The sequence below is a fragment of the Schistocerca serialis genome, chromosome 2 (genome assembly GCF_023864345.2).
Source record: "Schistocerca serialis cubense isolate TAMUIC-IGC-003099 chromosome 2, iqSchSeri2.2, whole genome shotgun sequence".
NCBI classification, from domain to species: domain Eukaryota; kingdom Metazoa; phylum Arthropoda; class Insecta; order Orthoptera; family Acrididae; genus Schistocerca; species Schistocerca serialis.
In genome coordinates this window covers 1068681086-1068701779 of record NC_064639.1, presented here as the reverse complement: position 1 = coordinate 1068701779, position 20694 = coordinate 1068681086, and the positions used below count along the sequence as shown (strand labels likewise).

Below are 20694 nucleotides of genomic sequence, written 5' to 3'. Positions count from 1 at the left end.
CCAGGAACTAGTACATCGCATGCAAGTTTGGTAAATGCATGCGCATGCAGCACCCAAAACGGTGAGATGTCTTTCCTGCGGGGAGGAACAGCTGAGGTCGTCTTCTCGCAGTTGAACCCCTTACGTCCCGTTATTAATCCTAGTAGCAAAAGCATAAGCATTTGGAGCGCTCCCCATTCACGTGTGGACTGCTATTAACATTTTGCATTTCATGATCCTAGTTAAATTTCTGCACATACAATTCCAACCACCGGCTCGTACACATTTCTAGAAACGATCGCAAAACACAGCGTCAGGTTCCACCGAGACTCGAACTCGGATCGCTGGATTCAAAGTCCAGAGTGCTAACCATTACACCATGGAACCGGATGCCTGTAGCGCTCTTAAATTCAGTGGTATCATGTAATTAAGCCCATAAGATGCGATGTCATTACACGTATGGTCCTCAGGAAGTGTTTGCGTGGCTAATGAAGCAACCAAGTAGGCTGGAAGTGGAAGGAGCACCTTCGAATGTAGCGAGAATTCTTGCCAGTATTCGTACATGAGGTGATGTCGAAGGATCAGGTAATCAAAATCGCGAAACAGCCACTTTCGTATGGCGGATGCTTTGTGCTGGAAGCAGCCTAGCTATGAAAACAGCTATGGACACAGAGTACCGTCGAAAACTGCGTGCTGACACAGAACGCTACGTAGTGGGCGGATTGTTCGTGACACGATAACATTTGCACTACACACGGTCGAAATACTGTCACACAACTCAAGCAGCTCTTTCAGCATTCACATACACTGGTGTTCAGCACAGCGCATGTTGTAGGTGTCAGATTAAGAAACCTCTTTGAGAATATGGTCCAGCTAGGATGCTGCAAGTAGCAAGTGCGGCAAGATCTCAGTAGGTGGCGGGGTGCAGACTTGCTTACTTGTGCGGCCTGTTGGTCTAGGGGTATGATTCCTGCTTTGGGTGCAGGAGGTCCCGGGTTCAAATCCCGGACAGGCCCTACTTTTCACTTTCGCGACAACCCAGCACTACGATAAACTTGCGAGTCTCTGAAAGTAAGCCATGCAGCAGGACAAACTGCATGTCGGGCCACCGGCCCATGAGACTCTCAGGTGCGTCTTATGGAAAGCAATCTACGTGGCAGGATTAAGCCGTCTCCGCTTACTTATATCTATACGTAAAGACTGGCACGTACAACGATTCTATTCGTTCCCCAGGAACTAGTACATCGCATGCAAGTTTGGTAAATGCATGCGCATGCAGCACCCAAAACGGTGAGATGTCTTTCCTGCGGGGAGGAACAGCTGAGGTCGTCTTCTCGCAGTTGAACCCCTTACGTCCCGTTATTAATCCTAGTAGCAAAAGCATAAGCATTTGGAGCGCTCCCCATTCACGTGTGGACTGCTATTAACATTTTGCATTTCATGATCCTAGTTAAATTTCTGCACATACAATTCCAACCACCGGCTCGTACACATTTCTAGAAACGATCGCAAAACACAGCGTCAGGTTCCACCGAGACTCGAACTCGGATCGCTGGATTCAAAGTCCAGAGTGCTAACCATTACACCATGGAACCGGATGCCTGTAGCGCTCTTAAATTCAGTGGTATCATGTAATTAAGCCCATAAGATGCGATGTCATTACACGTATGGTCCTCAGGAAGTGTTTGCGTGGCTAATGAAGCAACCAAGTAGGCTGGAAGTGGAAGGAGCACCTTCGAATGTAGCGAGAATTCTTGCCAGTATTCGTACATGAAGTGATGTCGAAGGATCAGGTAATCAAAATCGCGAAACAGCCACTTTCGTATGGCGGATGCTTTGTGCTGGAAGCAGCCTAGCTATGAAAACAGCTATGGACACAGAGTACCGTCGAAAACTGCGTGCTGACACAGAACGCTACGTAGTGGGCGGATTGTTCGTGACACGATAACATTTGCACTACACACGGTCGAAATACTGTCACACAACTCAAGCAGCTCTTTCAGCATTCACATACACTGGTGTTCAGCACAGCGCATGTTGTAGGTTTCAGATTAAGAAACCTCTTTGAGAATATGGTCCAGCTAGGATGCTGCAAGTAGCAAGTGCGGCAAGATCTCAGTAGGTGGCGGGGTGCAGACTTGCTTACTTGTGCGGCCTGTTGGTCTAGGGGTATGATTCCTGCTTTGGGTGCAGGAGGTCCCGGGTTCAAATCCCGGACAGGCCCTACTTTTCACTTTCGCGACAACCCAGCACTACGATAAACTTGCGAGTCTCTGAAAGTAAGCCATGCAGCAGGACAAACTGCATGTCGGGCCACCGGCCCATGAGACTCTCAGGTGCGTCTTATGGAAAGCAATCTACGTGGCAGGATTAAGCCGTCTCCGCTTACTTATATCTATACGTAAAGACTGGCACGTACAACGATTCTATTCGTTCCCCAGGAACTAGTACATCGCATGCAAGTTTGGTAAATGCATGCGCATGCAGCACCCAAAACGGTGAGATGTCTTTCCTGCGGGGAGGAACAGCTGAGGTCGTCTTCTCGCAGTTGAACCCCTTACGTCCCGTTATTAATCCTAGTAGCAAAAGCATAAGCATTTGGAGCGCTCCCCATTCACGTGTGGACTGCTATTAACATTTTGCATTTCATGATCCTAGTTAAATCTCTGCACATACAATTCCAACCACCGGCTCGTACACATTTCTAGAAACGATAGCAAAACACAGCGTCAGGTTCCACCGAGACTCGAACTCGGATCGCTGGATTCAAAGTCCAGAGTGCTAACCATTACACCATGGAACCGGATGCCTGTAGCGCTCTTAAATTCAGTGGTATCATGTAATTAAGCCCATAAGATGCGATGTCATTACACGTATGGTACTCAGGAAGTGTTTGCGTGGCTAATGAAGCAACCAAGTAGGCTGGAAGTGGAAGGAGCACCTTCGAATGTAGCGAGAATTCTTGCCAGTATTCGTACATGAAGTGATGTCGAAGGATCAGGTAATCAAAATCGCGAAACAGCCACTTTCGTATGGCGGATGCTTTGTGCTGGAAGCAGCCTAGCTATGAAAACAGCTATGGACACAGAGTACTGTCGAAAACTGCGTGCTGACACAGAACGCTACGTAGTGGGCGGATTGTTCGTGACACGATAACATTTGCACTACACACGGTCGAAATACTGTCACACAACTCAAGCAGCTCTTTCAGCATTCACATACACTGGTGTTCAGCACAGCGCATGTTGTAGGTGTCAGATTAAGAAACCTCTTTGAGAATATGGTCCAGCTAGGATGCTGCAAGTAGCAAGTGCGGCAAGATCTCAGTAGGTGGCGGGGTGCAGACTTGCTTGCTTGTGCGGCCTGTTGGTCTAGGGGTATGATTCCTGCTTTGGGTGCAGGAGGTCCCGGGTTCAAATCCCGGACAGGCCCTACTTTTCACTTTCGCGACAACCCAGCACTACGATAAACTTGCGAGTCTCTGAAAGTAAGCCATGCAGCAGGACAAACTGCATGTCGGGCCACCGGCCCATGAGACTCTCAGGTGCGTCTTATGGAAAGCAATCTACGTGGCAGGATTAAGTCGTCTCCGCTTACTTATATCTATACGTAAAGACTGGCACGTACAACGATTCTATTCGTTCCCCAGGAACTAGTACATCGCATGCAAGTTTGGTAAATGCATGCGCATGCAGCACCCAAAACGGTGAGATGTCTTTCCTGCTGGGAGGAACAGCTGAGGTCGTCTTCTCGCAGTTGAACCCCTTACGTCCCGTTATTAATCCTAGTAGCAAAAGCATAAGCATTTGGAGCGCTCCCCATTCACGTGTGGACTGCTATTAACAATTTGCATTTCATGACCCTAGTTAAATTTCTGCACATACAATTCCAACCACCGGCTCGCACACATTTCTAGAAACGATTGCGAAACACAGCGTCAGGTTCCACCGAGACTCGAACTCGGATCGCTGGATTCAAAGTCCAGAGTGCTAACCATTACACCATGGAACCGGATGCCTGTAGCGCTCTTAAATTCAGTGGTATCATGTAATTAAGCCCATAAGATGCGATGTCATTACACGTATGGTCCTCAGGAAGTGTTTGCGTGGCTAATGAAGCAACCAAGTAGGCTGGAAGTGGAAGGAGCACCTTCGAATGTAGCGAGAATTCTTGCCAGTATTCGTACATGAAGTGATGTCGAAGGATCAGGTAATCAAAATCGCGAAACAGCCACTTTCGTATGGCGGATGCTTTGTGCTGGAAGCAGCCTAGCTATGAAAACAGCTATGGACACAGAGTACTGTCGAAAACTGCGTGCTGACACAGAACGCTACGTAGTGGGCGGATTGTTCGTGACACGATAACATTTGCACTACACACGGTCGAAATACTGTCACACAACTCAAGCAGCTCTTTCAGCATTCACATACACTGGTGTTCAGCACAGCGCATGTTGTAGGTGTCAGATTAAGAAACCTCTTTGAGAATATGGTCCAGCTAGGATGCTGCAAGTAGCAAGTGCGGCAAGATCTCAGTAGGTGGCGGGGTGCAGACTTGCTTGCTTGTGCGGCCTGTTGGTCTAGGGGTATGATTCCTGCTTTGGGTGCAGGAGGTCCCGGGTTCAAATCCCGGACAGGCCCTACTTTTCACTTTCGCGACAACCCAGCACTACGATAAACTTGCGAGTCTCTGAAAGTAAGCCATGCAGCAGGACAAACTGCATGTCGGGCCACCGGCCCATGAGACTCTCAGGTGCGTCTTATGGAAAGCAATCTACGTGGCAGGATTAAGTCGTCTCCGCTTACTTATATCTATACGTAAAGACTGGCACGTACAACGATTCTATTCGTTCCCCAGGAACTAGTACATCGCATGCAAGTTTGGTAAATGCATGCGCATGCAGCACCCAAAACGGTGAGATGTCTTTCCTGCTGGGAGGAACAGCTGAGGTCGTCTTCTCGCAGTTGAACCCCTTACGTCCCGTTATTAATCCTAGTAGCAAAAGCATAAGCATTTGGAGCGCTCCCCATTCACGTGTGGACTGCTATTAACATTTTGCATTTCATGACCCTAGTTAAATTTCTGCACATACAATTCCAACCACCGGCTCGCACACATTTCTAGAAACGATCGCGAAACACAGCGTCAGGTTCCACCGAGACTCGAACTCGGATCGCTGGATTCAAAGTCCAGAGTGCTAACCATTACACCATGGAACCGGATGCCTGTAGCGCTCTTAAATTCAGTGGTATCATGTAATTAAGCCCATAAGATGCGATGTCATTACACGTATGGTCCTCAGGAAGTGTTTGCGTGGCTAATGAAGCAACCAAGTAGGCTGGAAGTGGAAGGAGCACCTTCGAATGTAGCGAGAATTCTTGCCAGTATTCGTACATGAAGTGATGTCGAAGGATCAGGTAATCAAAATCGCGAAACAGCCACTTTCGTATGGCGGATGCTTTGTGCTGGAAGCAGCCTAGCTATGAAAACAGCTATGGACACAGAGTACTGTCGAAAACTGCGTGCTGACACAGAACGCTACGTAGTGGGCGGATTGTTCGTGACACGATAACATTTGCACTACACACGGTCGAAATACTGTCACACAACTCAAGCAGCTCTTTCAGCATTTACATACACTGGTGTTCAGCACAGCGCATTCTGTAGGTGTCAGATTAAGAAACCTCTTTGAGAATATGGTCCAGCTAGGATGCTGCAAGTAGCAAGTGCGGCAAGATCTCAGTAGGTGACGGGGTGCAGACTTGCTTACTTGTGCGGCCTGTTGGTCTAGGGGTATGATTCCTGCTTTGGGTGCAGGAGGTCCCGGGTTCAAATCCCAGACAGGCCCTTCTTTTCACTTTCGCGACAACCCAGCACTACGATAAACTTGCGAGTCTCTGAAAGTAAGTCATGCAGCAGGACAAACTGCATGTCGGGCCACCGGCCCATGAGACTCTCAGGTGCGTCTTATGGAAAGCAATCTACGTGGCAGGATTAAGCCGTCTCCGCTTACTTATATCTATACGTAAAGACTGGCACGTACAACGATTCTATTCGTTCCCCAGGAACTAGTACATCGCATGCAAGTTTGGTAAATGCATGCGCATGCAGCACCCAAAACGGTGAGATGTCTTTCCTGCGGGGAGGAACAGCTGAGGTCGTCTTCTCGCAGTTGAACCCCTTACGTCCCGTTATTAATCCTAGTAGCAAAAGCATAAGCATTTGGAGCGCTCCCCATTCACGTGTGGACTGCTATTAACATTTTGCATTTCATGATCCTAGTTAAATCTCTGCACATACAATTCCAACCACCGGCTCGTACACATTTCTAGAAACGATAGCAAAACACAGCGTCAGGTTCCACCGAGACTCGAACTCGGATCGCTGGATTCAAAGTCCAGAGTGCTAACCATTACACCATGGAACCGGATGCCTGTAGCGCTCTTAAATTCAGTGGTATCATGTAATTAAGCCCATAAGATGCGATGTCATTACACGTATGGTACTCAGGAAGTGTTTGCGTGGCTAATGAAGCAACCAAGTAGGCTGGAAGTGGAAGGAGCACCTTCGAATGTAGCGAGAATTCTTGCCAGTATTCGTACATGAAGTGATGTCGAAGGATCAGGTAATCAAAATCGCGAAACAGCCACTTTCGTATGGCGGATGCTTTGTGCTGGAAGCAGCCTAGCTATGAAAACAGCTATGGACACAGAGTACCGTCGAAAATTGCGTGCTGACACAGAACGCTACGTAGTGGGCGGATTGTTCGTGACACGATAACATTTGCACTACACACGGTCGAAATACTGTCACACAACTCAAGCAGCTCTTTCAGCATTCACATACACTGGTGTTCAGCACAGCGCATGTTGTAGGTGTCAGATTAAGAAACCTCTTTGAGAATATGGTCCAGCTAGGATGCTGCAAGTAGCAAGTGCGGCAAGATCTCAGTAGGTGGCGGGGTGCAGACTTGCTTGCTTGTGCGGCCTGTTGGTCTAGGGGTATGATTCCTGCTTTGGGTGCAGGAGGTCCCGGGTTCAAATCCCGGACAGGCCCTACTTTTCACTTTCGCGACAACCCAGCACTACGATAAACTTGCGAGTCTCTGAAAGTAAGCCATGCAGCAGGACAAACTGCATGTCGGGCCACCGGCCCATGAGACTCTCAGGTGCGTCTTATGGAAAGCAATCTACGTGGCAGGATTAAGTCGTCTCCGCTTACTTATATCTATACGTAAAGACTGGCACGTACAACGATTCTATTCGTTCCCCAGGAACTAGTACATCGCATGCAAGTTTGGTAAATGCATGCGCATGCAGCACCCAAAACGGTGAGATGTCTTTCCTGCTGGGAGGAACAGCTGAGGTCGTCTTCTCGCAGTTGAACCCCTTACGTCCCGTTATTAATCCTAGTAGCAAAAGCATAAGCATTTGGAGCGCTCCCCATTCACGTGTGGACTGCTATTAACATTTTGCATTTCATGATCCTAGTTAAATCTCTGCACATACAATTCCAACCACCGGCTCGTACACATTTCTAGAAACGATAGCAAAACACAGCGTCAGGTTCCACCGAGACTCGAACTCGGATCGCTGGATTCAAAGTCCAGAGTGCTAACCATTACACCATGGAACCGGATGCCTGTAGCGCTCTTAAATTCAGTGGTATCATGTAATTAAGCCCATAAGATGCGATGTCATTACACGTATGGTACTCAGGAAGTGTTTGCGTGGCTAATGAAGCAACCAAGTAGGCTGGAAGTGGAAGGAGCACCTTCGAATGTAGCGAGAATTCTTGCCAGTATTCGTACATGTAGTGATGTCGAAGGATCAGGTAATCAAAATCGCGAAACAGCCACTTTCGTATGGCGGATGCTTTGTGCTGGAAGCAGCCTAGCTATGAAAACAGCTATGGACACAGAGTACTGTCGAAAACTGCGTGCTGACACAGAACGCTACGTAGTGGGCGGATTGTTCGTGACACGATAACATTTGCACTACACACGGTCGAAATACTGTCACACAACTCAAGCAGCTCTTTCAGCATTCACATACACTGGTGTTCAGCACAGCGCATGTTGTAGGTGTCAGATTAAGAAACCTCTTTGAGAATATGGTCCAGCTAGGATGCTGCAAGTAGCAAGTGCGGCAAGATCTCAGTAGGTGGCGGGGTGCAGACTTGCTTACTTGTGCGGCCTGTTGGTCTAGGGGTATGATTCCTGCTTTGGGTGCAGGAGGTCCCGGGTTCAAATCCAGGGCAGGCCCTACTTTTCACTTTCGCGACAACCCAGCACTACGATAAACTTGCGAGTCTCTGAAAGTAAGCCACGCAGCAGGACAAACTGCATGTCGGGCCACCGGCCCATGAGACTCTCAGGTGCGTCTTATGGAAAGCAATCTACGTGGTAGGATTAAGCCGTCTCCGCTTACTTATATCTATACGTAAAGACTGGCACGTACAACGATTCTATTCGTTCCCCAGGAACTAGTACATCGCATGCAAGTTTGGTAAATGCATGCGCATGCAGCACCCAAAACGGTGAGATGTCTTTCCTGCGGGGAGGAACAGCTGAGGTCGTCTTCTCGCAGTTGAACCCCTTACGTCCCGTTATTAATCCTAGTAGCAAAAGCATAAGCATTTGGAGCGCTCCCCATTCACGTGTGGACTGCTATTAACATTTTGCATTTCATGATCCTAGTTAAATTTCTGCACATACAATTCCAACCACCGGCTCGTACACATTTCTAGAAACGATCGCAAAACACAGCGTCAGGTTCCACCGAGACTCGAACTCGGATCGCTGGATTCAAAGTCCAGAGTGCTAACCATTACACCATGGAACCGGATGCCTGTAGCGCTCTTTAATTCAGTGGTATCATGTAATTAAGCCCATAAGATGCGATGTCATTACACGTATGGTCCTCAGGAAGTGTTTGCGTGGTTAATGAAGCAACCAAGTAGGCTGGAAGTGGAAGGAGCACCTTCGAATGTAGCGAGAATTCTTGCCAGTATTCGTACATGAAGTGATGTCGAAGGATCAGGTAATCAAAATCGCGAAACAGCCACTTTCGTATGGCGGATGCTTTGTGCTGGAAGCAGCCTAGCTATGAAAACAGCTATGGACACAGAGTACTGTCGAAAACTGCGTGCTGACACAGAACGCTACGTAGTGGGCGGATTGTTCGTGACACGATAACATTTGCACTACACACGGTCGAATTACTGTCACACAACTCAAGCAGCTCTTTCAGCATTCACATACACTGGTGTTCAGCACAGCGCATGTTGTAGGTGTCAGATTAAGAAACCTCTTTGAGAATATGGTCCAGCTAGGATGCTGCAAGTAGCAAGTGCGGCAAGATCTCAGTAGGTGGCGGGGTGCAGACTTGCTTACTTGTGCGGCCTGTTGGTCTAGGGGTATGATTCCTGCTTTGGGTGCAGGAGGTCCCGGGTTGAAATCCCGGACAGGCCCTACTTTTCACTTTCGCGACAACCCAGCACTACGATAAACTTGCGAGTCTCTGAAAGTAAGCCACGCAGCAGGACAAACTGCATGTCGGGCCACCGGCCCATGAGACTCTCAGGTGCGTCTTATGGAAAGCAATCTACGTGGCAGGATTAAGCCGTCTCCGCTTACTTATATCTATACGTAAAGACTGGCACGTACAACGATTCTATTCGTTCCCCAGGAACTAGTACATCGCATGCAAGTTTGGTAAATGCATGCGCATGCAGCACCCAAAACGGTGAGATGTCTTTCCTGCGGGGAGGAACAGCTGAGGTCGTCTTCTCGCAGTTGAACCCCTTACGTCCCGTTATTAATCCTAGTAGCAAAAGCATAAGCATTTGGAGCGCTCCCCATTCACGTGTGGACTGCTATTAACATTTTGCATTTCATGATCCTAGTTAAATTTCTGCACATACAATTCCAACCACCGGCTCGTACACATTTCTAGAAACGATCGCAAAACACAGCGTCAGGTTCCACCGAGACTCGAACTCAGATCGCTGGATTCAAAGTCCAGAGTGCTAACCATTACACCATGGAACCGGATGCCTGTAGCGCTCTTTAATTCAGTGGTATCATGTAATTAAGCCCATAAGATGCGATGTCATTACACGTATGGTCCTCAGGAAGTGTTTGCGTGGTTAATGAAGCAACCAAGTAGGCTGGAAGTGGAAGGAGCACCTTCGAATGTAGCGAGAATTCTTGCCAGTATTCGTACATGAAGTGATGTCGAAGGATCAGGTAATCAAAATCGCGAAACAGCCACTTTCGTATGGCGGATGCTTTGTGCTGGAAGCAGCCTAGCTATGAAAACAGCTATGGACACAGAGTACTGTCGAAAACTGCGTGCTGACACAGAACGCTACGTAGTGGGCGGATTGTTCGTGACACGATAACATTTGCACTACACACGGTCGAATTACTGTCACACAACTCAAGCAGCTCTTTCAGCATTCACATACACTGGTGTTCAGCACAGCGCATGTTGTAGGTGTCAGATTAAGAAACCTCTTTGAGAATATGGTCCAGCTAGGATGCTGCAAGTAGCAAGTGCGGCAAGATCTCAGTAGGTGGCGGGGTGCAGACTTGCTTACTTGTGCGGCCTGTTGGTCTAGGGGTATGATTCCTGCTTTGGGTGCAGGAGGTCCCGGGTTCAAATCCCGGGCAGGCCTTACTTTTCACTTTCGCGACAACCCAGCACTACGATAAACTTGCGAGTCTCTGAAAGTAAGCCACGCAGCAGGACAAACTGCATGTCGGGCCACCGGCCCATGAGACTCTCAGGTGCGTCTTATGGAAAGCAATCTACGTGGCAGGATTAAGCCGTCTCCGCTTACTTATATCTATACGTAAAGACTGGCACGTACAACGATTCTATTCGTTCCCCAGGAACTAGTACATCGCATGCAAGTTTGGTAAATGCATGCGCATGCAGCACCCAAAACGGTGAGATGTCTTTCCTGCGGGGAGGAACAGCTGAGGTCGTCTTCTCGCAGTTGAACCCCTTACGTCCCGTTATTAATCCTAGTAGCAAAAGCATAAGCATTTGGAGCGCTCCCCATTCACGTGTGGACTGCTATTAACATTTTGCATTTCATGATCCTAGTTAAATTTCTGCACATACAATTCCAACCACCGGCTCGTACACATTTCTAGAAACGATCGCAAAACGCAGCGTCAGGTTCCACCGAGACTCGAACTCGGATCGCTGGATTCAAAGTCCAGAGTGCTAACCATTACACCATGGAACCGGATGCCTGCAGCGCTCTTAAATTATGTGGTATCAAGTAATTAAGCCCATAAGATGCGATGTCATTACACGTATGGTCCTCAGGAAGTGTTTGCGTGGCTAATGAAGCAACCAAGTAGGCTGGAAGTGGAAGGAGCACCTTCGAATGTAGCGAGAATTCTTGCCAGTATTCGTACATGAAGTGATGTCGAAGGATCAGGTAATCAAAATCGCGAAACAGCCACTTTCGTATGGCGGATGCTTTGTGCTGGAAGCAGCCTAGCTATGAAAACAGCTATGGACACAGAGTACTGTCGAAAACTGCGTGCTGACACAGAACGCTACGTAGTGGGCGGATTGTTCGTGACACGATAACATTTGCACTACACACGGTCGAATTACTGTCACACAACTCAAGCAGCTCTTTCAGCATTCACATACACTGGTGTTCAGCACAGCGCATGTTGTAGGTGTCAGATTAAGAAACCTCTTTGAGAATATGGTCCAGCTAGGATGCTGCAAGTAGCAAGTGCGGCAAGATCTCAGTAGGTGGCGGGGTGCAGACTTGCTTACTTGTGCGGCCTGTTGGTCTAGGGGTATGATTCCTGCTTTGGGTGCAGGAGGTCCCGGGTTGAAATCCCGGACAGGCCCTACTTTTCACTTTCGCGACAACCCAGCACTACGATAAACTTGCGAGTCTCTCAAAGTAAGCCATGCAGCAGGACAAACTGCATGTCGGGCCACCGGCCCATGAGACTCTCAGGTGCGTCTTATGGAAAGCAATCTACGTGGCAGGATTAAGCCGTCTCCGCTTACTTATATCTATACGTAAAGACTGGCACGTACAACGATTCTATTCGTTCCCCAGGAACTAGTACATCGCATGCAAGTTTGGTAAATGCATGCGCATGCAGCACCCAAAACGGTGAGATGTCTTTCCTGCGGGGAGGAACAGCTGAGGTCGTCTTCTCGCAGTTGAACCCCTTACGTCCCGTTATTAATCCTAGTAGCAAAAGCAGAAGCATTTGGAGCGCTCCCCATTCACGTGTGGACTGCTATTAACATTTTGCATTTCATGATCCTAGTTAAATTTCTGCACATACAATTCCAACCACCGGCTCGTACACATTTCTAGAAACGATCGCAAAACACAGCGTCAGGTTCCACCGAGACTCGAACTCGGATCGCTGGATTCAAAGTCCAGAGTGCTAACCATTACACCATGGAACCGGATGCCTGTAGCGCTCTTAAATTCAGTGGTATCATGTAATTAAGCCCATAAGATGCGATGTCATTACACGTATGGTCCTCAGGAAGTGTTTGCGTGGCTAATGAAGCAACCAAGTAGGCTGGAAGTGGAAGGAGCACCTTCGAATGTAGCGAGAATTCTTGCCAGTATTCGTACATGAAGTGATGTCGAAGGATCAGGTAATCAAAATCGCGAAACAGCCACTTTCGTATGGCGGATGCTTTGTGCTGGAAGCAGCCTAGCTATGAAAACAGCTATGGACACAGAGTACTGTCGAAAACTGCGTGCTGACACAGAACGCTACGTAGTGGGCGGATTGTTCGTGACACGATAACATTTGCACTACACACGGTCGAAATACTGTCACACAACTCAAGCAGCTCTTTCAGCATTCACATACACTGGTGTTCAGCACAGCGCATGTTGTAGGTGTCAGATTAAGAAACCTCTTTGAGAATATGGTCCAGCTAGGATGCTGCAAGTAGCAAGTGCGGCAAGATCTCAGTAGGTGGCGGGGTGCAGACTTGCTTACTTGTGCGGCCTGTTGGTCTAGGGGTATGATTCCTGCTTTGGGTGCAGGAGGTCCCGGGTTCAAATCCCGGGCAGGCCTTACTTTTCACTTTCGCGACAACCCAGCACTACGATAAACTTGCGAGTCTCTGAAAGTAAGCCACGCAGCAGGACAAACTGCATGTCGGGCCACCGGCCCATGAGACTCTCAGGTGCGTCTTATGGAAAGCAATCTACGTGGCAGGATTAAGCCGTCTCCGCTTACTTATATCTATACGTAAAGACTGGCACGTACAACGATTCTATTCGTTCCCCAGGAACTAGTACATCGCATGCAAGTTTGGTAAATGCATGCGCATGCAGCACCCAAAACGGTGAGATGTCTTTCCTGCGGGGAGGAACAGCTGAGGTCGTCTTCTCGCAGTTGAACCCCTTACGTCCCGTTATTAATCCTAGTAGCAAAAGCATAAGCATTTGGAGCGCTCCCCATTCACGTGTGGACTGCTATTAACATTTTGCATTTCATGATCCTAGTTAAATTTCTGCACATACAATTCCAACCACCGGCTCGTACACATTTCTAGAAACGATCGCAAAACACAGCGTCAGGTTCCACCGAGACTCGAACTCAGATCGCTGGATTCAAAGTCCAGAGTGCTAACCATTACACCATGGAACCGGATGCCTGTAGCGCTCTTTAATTCAGTGGTATCATGTAATTAAGCCCATAAGATGCGATGTCATTACACGTATGGTCCTCAGGAAGTGTTTGCGTGTTTAATGAAGCAACCAAGTAGGCTGGAAGTGGAAGGAGCACCTTCGAATGTAGCGAGAATTCTTGCCAGTATTCGTACATGAAGTGATGTCGAAGGATCAGGTAATCAAAATCGCGAAACAGCCACTTTCGTATGGCGGATGCTTTGTGCTGGAAGCAGCCTAGCTATGAAAACAGCTATGGACACAGAGTACTGTCGAAAACTGCGTGCTGACACAGAACGCTACGTAGTGGGCGGATTGTTCGTGACACGATAACATTTGCACTACACACGGTCGAATTACTGTCACACAACTCAAGCAGCTCTTTCAGCATTCACATACACTGGTGTTCAGCACAGCGCATGTTGTAGGTGTCAGATTAAGAAACCTCTTTGAGAATATGGTCCAGCTAGGATGCTGCAAGTAGCAAGTGCGGCAAGATCTCAGTAGGTGGCGGGGTGCAGACTTGCTTACTTGTGCGGCCTGTTGGTCTAGGGGTATGATTCCTGCTTTGGGTGCAGGAGGTCCCGGGTTGAAATCCCGGACAGGCCCTACTTTTCACTTTCGCGACAACCCAGCACTACGATAAACTTGCGAGTCTCTCAAAGTAAGCCATGCAGCAGGACAAACTGCATGTCGGGCCACCGGCCCATGAGACTCTCAGGTGCGTCTTATGGAAAGCAATCTACGTGGCAGGATTAAGCCGTCTCCGCTTACTTATATCTATACGTAAAGACTGGCACGTACAACGATTCTATTCGTTCCCCAGGAACTAGTACATCGCATGCAAGTTTGGTAAATGCATGCGCATGCAGCACCCAAAACGGTGAGATGTCTTTCCTGCGGGGAGGAACAGCTGAGGTCGTCTTCTCGCAGTTGAACCCCTTACGTCCCGTTATTAATCCTAGTAGCAAAAGCAGAAGCATTTGGAGCGCTCCCCATTCACGTGTGGACTGCTATTAACATTTTGCATTTCATGATCCTAGTTAAATTTCTGCACATACAATTCCAACCACCGGCTCGTACACATTTCTAGAAACGATCGCAAAACACAGCGTCAGGTTCCACCGAGACTCGAACTCGTATCGCTGGATTCAAAGTCCAGAGTGCTAACCATTACACCATGGAACCGGATGCCTGTAGCGCTCTTAAATTCAGTGGTATCATGTAATTAAGCCCATAAGATGCGATGTCATTACACGTATGGTCCTCAGGAAGTGTTTGCGTGGCTAATGAAGCAACCAAGTAGGCTGGAAGTGGAAGGAGCACCTTCGAATGTAGCGAGAATTCTTGCCAGTATTCGTACATGAAGTGATGTCGAAGGATCAGGTAATCAAAATCGCAAAACAGCCACTTTCGTATGGCGGATGCTTTGTGCTGGAAGCAGCCTAGCTATGAAAACAGCTATGGACACAGAGTACTGTCGAAAACTGCGTGCTGACACAGAACGCTACGTAGTGGGCGGATTGTTCGTGACACGATAACATTTGCACTACACACGGTCGAAATACTGTCACACAACTCAAGCAGCTCTTTCAGCATTCACATACACTGGTGTTCAGCACAGCGCATGTTGTAGGTGTCAGATTAAGAAACCTCTTTGAGAATATGGTCCAGCTAGGATGCTGCAAGTAGCAAGTGCGGCAAGATCTCAGTAGGTGGCGGGGTGCAGACTTGCTTACTCGTGCGGCCTGTTGGTCTAGGGGTATGATTCCTGCTTTGGGTGCAGGAGGTCCCGGGTTCAAATCCCGGGCAGGCCTTACTTTTCACTTTCGCGACAACCCAGCACTACGATAAACTTGCGAGTCTCTGAAAGTAAGCCACGCAGCAGGACAAACTGCATGTCGGGCCACCGGCCCATGAGACTCTCAGGTGCGTCTTATGGAAAGCAATCTACGTGGCAGGATTAAGCCGTCTCCGCTTACTTATATCTATACGCAAAGACTGGCACGTACAACGATTCTATTCGTTCCCCAGGAACTAGTACATCGCATGCAAGTTTGGTAAATGCATGCGCATGCAGCACCCAAAACGGTGAGATGTCTTTCCTGCGGGGAGGAACAGCTGAGGTCGTCTTCTCGCAGTTGAACCCCTTACGTCCCGTTATTAATCCTAGTAGCAAAAGCATAAGCATTTGAAGCGCTCCCCATTCACGTGTGGACTGCTATTAACATTTTGCATTTCATGATCCTAGTTAAATTTCTGCACATACAATTCCAACCACCGGCTCGTACACATTTCTAGAAACGATCGCAAAACACAGCGTCAGGTTCCACCGAGACTCGAACTCAGATCGCTGGATTCAAAGTCCAGAGTGCTAACCATTACACCATGGAACCGGATGCCTGTAGCGCTCTTTAATTCAGTGGTATCATGTAATTAAGCCCATAAGATGCGATGTCATTACACGTATGGTCCTCAGGAAGTGTTTGCGTGTTTAATGAAGCAACCAAGTAGGCTGGAAGTGGAAGGAGCACCTTCGAATGTAGCGAGAATTCTTGCCAGTATTCGTACATGAAGTGATGTCGAAGGATCAGGTAATCAAAATCGCGAAACAGCCACTTTCGTATGGCGGATGCTTTGTGCTGGAAGCAGCCTAGCTATGAAAACAGCTATGGACACAGAGTACTGTCGAAAACTGCGTGCTGACACAGAACGCTACGTAGTGGGCGGATTGTTCGTGACACGATAACATTTGCACTACACACGGTCGAATTACTGTCACACAACTCAAGCAGCTCTTTCAGCATTCACATACACTGGTGTTCAGCACAGCGCATGTTGTAGGTGTCAGATTAAGAAACCTCTTTGAGAATATGGTCCAGCTAGGATGCTGCAAGTAGCAAGTGCGGCAAGATCTCAGTAGGTGGCGGGGTGCAGACTTGCTTACTTGTGCGGCCTGTTGGTCTAGGGGTATGATTCCTGCTTTGGGTGCAGGAGGTCCCGGGTTGAAATCCCGGACAGGCCCTACTTTTCACTTTCGCGACAACCCAGCACTACGATAAACTTGCGAGTCTCTCAAAGTAAGCCATGCAGCAGGACAAACTGCATGTCGGGCCACCGGCCCATGAGACTCTCAGGTGCGTCTTATGGAAAGCAATCTACGTGGCAGGATTAAGCCGTCTCCGCTTACTTATATCTATACGTAAAGACTGGCACGTACAACGATTCTATTCGTTCCCCAGGAACTAGTACATCGCATGCAAGTTTGGTAAATGCATGCGCATGCAGCACCCAAAACGGTGAGATGTCTTTCCTGCGGGGAGGAACAGCTGAGGTCGTCTTCTCGCAGTTGAACCCCTTACGTCCCGTTATTAATCCTAGTAGCAAAAGCAGAAGCATTTGGAGCGCTCCCCATTCACGTGTGGACTGCTATTAACATTTTGCATTTCATGATCCTAGTTAAATTTCTGCACATACAATTCCAACCACCGGCTCGTACACATTTCTAGAAACGATCGCAAAACACAGCGTCAGGTTCCACCGAGACTCGAACTCGTATCGCTGGATTCAAAGTCCAGAGTGCTAACCATTACACCATGGAACCGGATGCCTGTAGCGCTCTTAAATTCAGTGGTATCATGTAATTAAGCCCATAAGATGCGATGTCATTACACGTATGGTCCTCAGGAAGTGTTTGCGTGGCTAATGAAGCAACCAAGTAGGCTGGAAGTGGAAGGAGCACCTTCGAATGTAGCGAGAATTCTTGCCAGTATTCGTACATGAAGTGATGTCGAAGGATCAGGTAATCAAAATCGCAAAACAGCCACTTTCGTATGGCGGATGCTTTGTGCTGGAAGCAGCCTAGCTATGAAAACAGCTATGGACACAGAGTACTGTCGAAAACTGCGTGCTGACACAGAACGCTACGTAGTGGGCGGATTGTTCGTGACACGATAACATTTGCACTACACACGGTCGAAATACTGTCACACAACTCAAGCAGCTCTTTCAGCATTCACATACACTGGTGTTCAGCACAGCGCATGTTGTAGGTGTCAGATTAAGAAACCTCTTTGAGAATATGGTCCAGCTAGGATGCTGCAAGTAGCAAGTGCGGCAAGATCTCAGTAGGTGGCGGGGTGCAGACTTGCTTACTCGTGCGGCCTGTTGGTCTAGGGGTATGATTCCTGCTTTGGGTGCAGGAGGTCCCGGGTTCAAATCCCGGGCAGGCCTTACTTTTCACTTTCGCGACAACCCAGCACTACGATAAACTTGCGAGTCTCTGAAAGTAAGCCACGCAGCAGGACAAACTGCATGTCGGGCCACCGGCCCATGAGACTCTCAGGTGCGTCTTATGGAAAGCAATCTACGTGGCAGGATTAAGCCGTCTCCGCTTACTTATATCTATACGTAAAGACTGGCACGTACAACGATTCTATTCGTTCCCCAGGAACTAGTACATCGCATGCAAGTTTGGTAAATGCATGCGCATGCAGCACCCAAAACGGTGAGATGTCTTTCCTGCGGGGAGGAACAGCTGAGGTCGTCTTCTCGCAGTTGAACCCCTTACGTCCCGTTATTAATCCTAGTAGCAAAAGCATAAGCATTTGGAGCGCTCCCCATTCACGTGTGGACTGCTATTAACATTTTGCATTTCATGATCCTAGTTAAATTTCTGCACATACAATTCCAACCACCGGCTCGTACACATTTCTAGAAACGATCGCAAAACGCAGCGTCAGGTTCCACCGAGACTCGAACTCGGATCGCTGGATTCAAAGTCCAGAGTGCTAACCATTACACCATGGAACCGGATGCCTGCAGCGCTCTTAAATTATGTGGTATCAAGTAATTAAGCCCATAAGATGCGATGTCATTACACGTATGGTCCTCAGGAAGTGTTTGCGTGGCTAATGAAGCAACCAAGTAGGCTGGAAGTGGAAGGAGCACCTTCGAATGTAGCGAGAATTCTTGCCAGTATTCGTACATGAAGTGATGTCGAAGGATCAGGTAATCAAAATCGCGAAACAGCCACTTTCGTATGGCGGATGCTTTGTGCTGGAAGCAGCCTAGCTATGAAAACAGCTATGGACACAGAGTACTGTCGAAAACTGCGTGCTGACACAGAACGCTACGTAGTGGGCGGATTGTTCGTGACACGATAACATTTGCACTACACACGGTCGAAATACTGTCACACAACTCAAGCAGCTCTTTCAGCATTCACATACACTGGTGTTCAGCACAGCGCATGTTGTAGGTGTCAGATTAAGAAACCTCTTTGAGAATATGGTCCAGCTAGGATGCTGCAAGTAGCAAGTGCGGCAAGATCTCAGTAGGTGGCGGGGTGCAGACTTGCTTACTTGTGCGGCCTGTTGGTCTAGGGGTATGATTCCTGCTTTGGGTGCAGGAGGTCCCGGGTTCAAATCCCGGACAGGCCCTACTTTTCACTTTCGCGACAACCCAGCACTACGATAAACTTGCGAGTCTCTGAAAGTAAGCCATGCAGCAGGACAAACTGCATGTCGGGCCACCGGCCCATGAGACTCTCAGGTGCGTCTTATGGAAAGCAATCTACGTGGCAGGATTAAGCCGTCTCCGCTTACTTATATCTATACGTAAAGACTGGCACGTACAACGATTCTATTCGTTCCCCAGGAACTAGTACATCGCATGCAAGTTTGGTAAATGCATGCGCATGCAGCACCCAAAACGGTGAGATGTCTTTCCTGCGGGGAGGAACAGCTGAGGTCGTCTTCTCGCAGTTGAACCCCTTACGTCCCGTTATTAATCCTAGTAGCAAAAGCAGAAGCATTTGGAGCGCTCCCCATTCACGTGTGGACTGCTATTAACATTTTGCATTTCATGATCCTAGTTAAATTTCTGCACATACAATTCCAACCACCGGCTCGTACACATTTCTAGAAACGATCGCAAAACACAGCGTCAGGTTCCACCGAGACTCGAACTCGGATCGCTGGATTCAAAGTCCAGAGTGCTAACCATTACACCATGGAACCGGATGCCTGTAGCGCTCTTAAATTCAGTGGTATCATGTAATTAAGCCCATAAGATGCGATGTCATTACACGTATGGTCCTCAGGAAGTGTTTGCGTGGCTAATGAAGCAACCAAGTAGGCTGGAAGTGGAAGGAGCACCTTCGAATGTAGCGAGAATTCTTGCCAGTATTCGTACATGAAGTGATGTCGAAGGATCAGGTAATCAAAATCGCGAAACAGCCACTTTCGTATGGCGGATGCTTTGTGCTGGAAGCAGCCTAGCTATGAAAACAGCTATGGACACAGAGTACTGTCGAAAACTGCGTGCTGACACAGAACGCTACGTAGTGGGCGGATTGTTCGTGACACGATAACATTTGCACTACACACGGTCGAAATACTGTCACACAACTCAAGCAGCTCTTTCAGCATTCACATACACTGGTGTTCAGCACAGCGCATGTTGTAGGTGTCAGATTAAGAAACCTCTTTGAGAATATGGTCCAGCTAGGATGCTGCAAGTAGCAAGTGCGGCAAGATCTCAGTAGGTGGCGGGGTGCAGACTTGCTTACTTGTGCGGCCTGTTGGTCTAGGGGTATGATTCCTGCTTTGGGTGCAGGAGGTCCCGGGTTGAAATCCCGGACAGGCCCTACTTTTCACTTTCGCGACAACCCAGCACTACGATAAACTTGCGAGTCTCTCAAAGTAAGCCATGCAGCAGGACAAACTGCATGTCGGGCCACCGGCCCATGAGACTCTCAGGTGCGTCTTATGGAAAGCAATCTACGTGGCAGGATTAAGCCGTCTCCGCTTACTTATATCTATACGCAAAGACTGGCACGTACAACGATTCTATTCGTTCCCCAGGAACTAGTACATCGCATGCAAGTTTGGTAAATGCATGCGCATGCAGCACCCAAAACGGTGAGATGTCTTTCCTGCGGGGAGGAACAGCTGAGGTCGTCTTCTCGCAGTTGAACCCCTTACGTCCCGTTATTAATCCTAGTAGCAAAAGCAGAAG

General features: G+C 48.3%; 33 non-coding genes across 33 annotated transcripts; 16 read left to right on the top strand and 17 right to left on the bottom strand.

Moving 5' to 3' along the window:
- Positions 1 to 294: 294 nt before the first annotated feature.
- Trnaq-uug (transfer RNA glutamine (anticodon UUG)) lies at positions 295 to 366 on the bottom strand. The gene has a single exon. It is a non-coding gene; the product is annotated as a tRNA-Gln (tRNA).
- A 557-nt stretch (positions 367 to 923) lies between these two features.
- Trnap-ugg (transfer RNA proline (anticodon UGG)) lies at positions 924 to 995 on the top strand. Its single transcript has one exon. It is a non-coding gene; the product is annotated as a tRNA-Pro (tRNA).
- A 507-nt stretch (positions 996 to 1502) lies between these two features.
- Trnaq-uug (transfer RNA glutamine (anticodon UUG)) lies at positions 1503 to 1574 on the bottom strand. The gene has a single exon. It is a non-coding gene; the product is annotated as a tRNA-Gln (tRNA).
- Positions 1575 to 2131: 557 nt separating this feature from the next.
- Positions 2132 to 2203, top strand: Trnap-ugg (transfer RNA proline (anticodon UGG)). The gene has a single exon. It is a non-coding gene; the product is annotated as a tRNA-Pro (tRNA).
- Positions 2204 to 2710: 507 nt separating this feature from the next.
- On the bottom strand, positions 2711 to 2782 carry Trnaq-uug (transfer RNA glutamine (anticodon UUG)). Its single transcript has one exon. It is a non-coding gene; the product is annotated as a tRNA-Gln (tRNA).
- Positions 2783 to 3339: 557 nt separating this feature from the next.
- Trnap-ugg (transfer RNA proline (anticodon UGG)) lies at positions 3340 to 3411 on the top strand. The gene has a single exon. It is a non-coding gene; the product is annotated as a tRNA-Pro (tRNA).
- A 507-nt stretch (positions 3412 to 3918) lies between these two features.
- On the bottom strand, positions 3919 to 3990 carry Trnaq-uug (transfer RNA glutamine (anticodon UUG)). Its single transcript has one exon. It is a non-coding gene; the product is annotated as a tRNA-Gln (tRNA).
- A 557-nt stretch (positions 3991 to 4547) lies between these two features.
- On the top strand, positions 4548 to 4619 carry Trnap-ugg (transfer RNA proline (anticodon UGG)). Its single transcript has one exon. It is a non-coding gene; the product is annotated as a tRNA-Pro (tRNA).
- Positions 4620 to 5126: 507 nt separating this feature from the next.
- Positions 5127 to 5198, bottom strand: Trnaq-uug (transfer RNA glutamine (anticodon UUG)). Its single transcript has one exon. It is a non-coding gene; the product is annotated as a tRNA-Gln (tRNA).
- Positions 5199 to 5755: 557 nt separating this feature from the next.
- On the top strand, positions 5756 to 5827 carry Trnap-ugg (transfer RNA proline (anticodon UGG)). The gene has a single exon. It is a non-coding gene; the product is annotated as a tRNA-Pro (tRNA).
- Positions 5828 to 6334: 507 nt separating this feature from the next.
- Trnaq-uug (transfer RNA glutamine (anticodon UUG)) lies at positions 6335 to 6406 on the bottom strand. Its single transcript has one exon. It is a non-coding gene; the product is annotated as a tRNA-Gln (tRNA).
- A 557-nt stretch (positions 6407 to 6963) lies between these two features.
- On the top strand, positions 6964 to 7035 carry Trnap-ugg (transfer RNA proline (anticodon UGG)). The gene has a single exon. It is a non-coding gene; the product is annotated as a tRNA-Pro (tRNA).
- Positions 7036 to 7542: 507 nt separating this feature from the next.
- On the bottom strand, positions 7543 to 7614 carry Trnaq-uug (transfer RNA glutamine (anticodon UUG)). Its single transcript has one exon. It is a non-coding gene; the product is annotated as a tRNA-Gln (tRNA).
- A 1136-nt stretch (positions 7615 to 8750) lies between these two features.
- Positions 8751 to 8822, bottom strand: Trnaq-uug (transfer RNA glutamine (anticodon UUG)). Its single transcript has one exon. It is a non-coding gene; the product is annotated as a tRNA-Gln (tRNA).
- A 557-nt stretch (positions 8823 to 9379) lies between these two features.
- Trnap-ugg (transfer RNA proline (anticodon UGG)) lies at positions 9380 to 9451 on the top strand. Its single transcript has one exon. It is a non-coding gene; the product is annotated as a tRNA-Pro (tRNA).
- A 507-nt stretch (positions 9452 to 9958) lies between these two features.
- Trnaq-uug (transfer RNA glutamine (anticodon UUG)) lies at positions 9959 to 10030 on the bottom strand. Its single transcript has one exon. It is a non-coding gene; the product is annotated as a tRNA-Gln (tRNA).
- Positions 10031 to 10587: 557 nt separating this feature from the next.
- Trnap-ugg (transfer RNA proline (anticodon UGG)) lies at positions 10588 to 10659 on the top strand. Its single transcript has one exon. It is a non-coding gene; the product is annotated as a tRNA-Pro (tRNA).
- Positions 10660 to 11166: 507 nt separating this feature from the next.
- Trnaq-uug (transfer RNA glutamine (anticodon UUG)) lies at positions 11167 to 11238 on the bottom strand. The gene has a single exon. It is a non-coding gene; the product is annotated as a tRNA-Gln (tRNA).
- Positions 11239 to 11795: 557 nt separating this feature from the next.
- On the top strand, positions 11796 to 11867 carry Trnap-ugg (transfer RNA proline (anticodon UGG)). Its single transcript has one exon. It is a non-coding gene; the product is annotated as a tRNA-Pro (tRNA).
- Positions 11868 to 12374: 507 nt separating this feature from the next.
- Positions 12375 to 12446, bottom strand: Trnaq-uug (transfer RNA glutamine (anticodon UUG)). Its single transcript has one exon. It is a non-coding gene; the product is annotated as a tRNA-Gln (tRNA).
- Positions 12447 to 13003: 557 nt separating this feature from the next.
- On the top strand, positions 13004 to 13075 carry Trnap-ugg (transfer RNA proline (anticodon UGG)). Its single transcript has one exon. It is a non-coding gene; the product is annotated as a tRNA-Pro (tRNA).
- A 507-nt stretch (positions 13076 to 13582) lies between these two features.
- Positions 13583 to 13654, bottom strand: Trnaq-uug (transfer RNA glutamine (anticodon UUG)). Its single transcript has one exon. It is a non-coding gene; the product is annotated as a tRNA-Gln (tRNA).
- Positions 13655 to 14211: 557 nt separating this feature from the next.
- On the top strand, positions 14212 to 14283 carry Trnap-ugg (transfer RNA proline (anticodon UGG)). The gene has a single exon. It is a non-coding gene; the product is annotated as a tRNA-Pro (tRNA).
- A 507-nt stretch (positions 14284 to 14790) lies between these two features.
- Trnaq-uug (transfer RNA glutamine (anticodon UUG)) lies at positions 14791 to 14862 on the bottom strand. Its single transcript has one exon. It is a non-coding gene; the product is annotated as a tRNA-Gln (tRNA).
- Positions 14863 to 15419: 557 nt separating this feature from the next.
- Trnap-ugg (transfer RNA proline (anticodon UGG)) lies at positions 15420 to 15491 on the top strand. Its single transcript has one exon. It is a non-coding gene; the product is annotated as a tRNA-Pro (tRNA).
- Positions 15492 to 15998: 507 nt separating this feature from the next.
- Positions 15999 to 16070, bottom strand: Trnaq-uug (transfer RNA glutamine (anticodon UUG)). Its single transcript has one exon. It is a non-coding gene; the product is annotated as a tRNA-Gln (tRNA).
- Positions 16071 to 16627: 557 nt separating this feature from the next.
- Positions 16628 to 16699, top strand: Trnap-ugg (transfer RNA proline (anticodon UGG)). The gene has a single exon. It is a non-coding gene; the product is annotated as a tRNA-Pro (tRNA).
- Positions 16700 to 17206: 507 nt separating this feature from the next.
- Trnaq-uug (transfer RNA glutamine (anticodon UUG)) lies at positions 17207 to 17278 on the bottom strand. The gene has a single exon. It is a non-coding gene; the product is annotated as a tRNA-Gln (tRNA).
- A 557-nt stretch (positions 17279 to 17835) lies between these two features.
- Positions 17836 to 17907, top strand: Trnap-ugg (transfer RNA proline (anticodon UGG)). The gene has a single exon. It is a non-coding gene; the product is annotated as a tRNA-Pro (tRNA).
- A 507-nt stretch (positions 17908 to 18414) lies between these two features.
- On the bottom strand, positions 18415 to 18486 carry Trnaq-uug (transfer RNA glutamine (anticodon UUG)). Its single transcript has one exon. It is a non-coding gene; the product is annotated as a tRNA-Gln (tRNA).
- Positions 18487 to 19043: 557 nt separating this feature from the next.
- On the top strand, positions 19044 to 19115 carry Trnap-ugg (transfer RNA proline (anticodon UGG)). Its single transcript has one exon. It is a non-coding gene; the product is annotated as a tRNA-Pro (tRNA).
- A 507-nt stretch (positions 19116 to 19622) lies between these two features.
- Positions 19623 to 19694, bottom strand: Trnaq-uug (transfer RNA glutamine (anticodon UUG)). Its single transcript has one exon. It is a non-coding gene; the product is annotated as a tRNA-Gln (tRNA).
- Positions 19695 to 20251: 557 nt separating this feature from the next.
- Trnap-ugg (transfer RNA proline (anticodon UGG)) lies at positions 20252 to 20323 on the top strand. Its single transcript has one exon. It is a non-coding gene; the product is annotated as a tRNA-Pro (tRNA).
- The last annotated feature ends 371 nt before the right edge of the window (positions 20324 to 20694 follow it).